Source organism: Hermetia illucens, chromosome 1 (assembly GCF_905115235.1).
Source record: "Hermetia illucens chromosome 1, iHerIll2.2.curated.20191125, whole genome shotgun sequence".
Taxonomy (NCBI): Eukaryota; Metazoa; Arthropoda; class Insecta; order Diptera; family Stratiomyidae; genus Hermetia; species Hermetia illucens.
Genome location: NC_051849.1, coordinates 177014016 through 177015548, shown reverse-complemented (window position 1 = coordinate 177015548; position 1533 = coordinate 177014016). Strand labels below are relative to the sequence as shown.

The window sequence follows — 1533 nt, the reverse complement described above, 5'->3', positions numbered from 1 at the left end:
TTGAAAGCTATTATGAATTGACTCACACGGTGCAGACATAATAAAAGGTTCCGAAAAATTGGTCATGCTTACCATTTAACATGAAATAAAAAGAAAATTAGGTTACGCGATTACGATCACGGAAATTACCTAAATGGTCTCGTTACGCACTGGAGTATCTACTAAATAAGTCTTATCTAACTTGACTCGTCTCCCACTAAGCTGCGCAAAATTCCACATGCACATAATAAACACATTTAACTATATACCAAAAGGAGGGCACAGCCGAATAAACAACACAATTTCCATCGCGTAAGCATTATCCTAAAAATACTATCAGCCCATTCACAATAATTGTACTGTTATATTCCCTTGTAAATATATTACCAGCAAAAAGCCAAAATCCCCCCAAATTACTTTTTGCATTTTATATGTACACAACATCCTCATTTGACTTCATTCCGACGGAAAATGTTATTCCTTTGTAGACCCGGCAAGCATAAGGAATTTTCTCAATTTACGATACCAAAGTGCTAAACGAATTTCTCGATGATGTCAGTGAGGAATTCCGTACAACATACCGAACATACCATCTTAGCACTAGCTTTTGTTCGTCCTTCGACTGATTCGTCTCCTTCTCCCTCCACGTCAGATTTGCTGAAACACATGGTGCATAGAGGAGAAAACCGTATATTAAAGAAATTCAGGGCTGATATGTAAATTGAATTCATCCAGCACACCGCAAGCAATGCAATTGTCTTTCAGGGTCTTATAGCATTAGCTAAATCATGTAAAGATCTTTGGCAGGTTCTTGGAAGAATCCGACGGAAAACGAGTGAATCTTGTGGAGAAGAATGGATCTTAGCTTCTCATTTTGCACATTTTCTGCTGCTGTTCCTCTCACCTTTCTTCGTCTTCTGTTGTCTGATGTTCTCCCTGAAACTTTTTATGAGATTTCTAGCTGTTTGGAACTGAGAAAATTCATTTTCCTGGAGGGAAGCACAAGTGAAGCTCCGAAAAAAAGAACCCTGTTCGAGGGGAAAATCATTACATCGGATTTTCTTACAAAAATAATTCCATCGCCATGCCAATCCTTACCAGGAAAATCAATTACGAAAACTGGATTTATGAAATATGCGGAGGAAGTTGGTTTACGTGAAGGAGGACAAAAAATGTTCAAGAGACCTGAATTGTGACATTTATTGAAGGTTTGAGTTGCTAAATTATTGGAATACTGATGTCACCCAATAAGATTTTTTTAAATGTCATCTCGTTATTGATTCAGATGAAAGTGTATCGCGTTCTGAAGAAATATTGTGCCCTTTGCATGGTTCACCTGTAGCGTAGGAAGTCACGCAGTGTTTTTATAAACAAATATTTTTGGACGTTATTTTTGTGCAAGTGCTTCAGTATTTCGCCTGAAATATGATATGATAGTTTCTCAGGTGCATTTTCTTCTAAGCATAAGTGCACCAGGTTGGGTACAGAGATCTCACAGTCCTTCTTACACAATATCTCCTGATATCTCTCATTTCACCAGGTGGGAACTTAGAC

The 1533-nt window shown here is 37.8% G+C and overlaps 1 long non-coding RNA gene across 1 annotated transcript; it reads right to left on the bottom strand.

The window, feature by feature from the left end:
* Positions 1–387: 387 nt before the first annotated feature.
* Positions 388–1197, bottom strand: LOC119646498. The gene is made up of 4 exons (XR_005248747.1): positions 1078–1197; positions 720–1007; positions 570–636; positions 388–512 (listed from the first exon to the last, which is right to left on the bottom strand). It is a non-coding gene; the product is annotated as an uncharacterized LOC119646498 (long non-coding RNA).
* Positions 1198–1533: the final 336 nt, after the last annotated feature.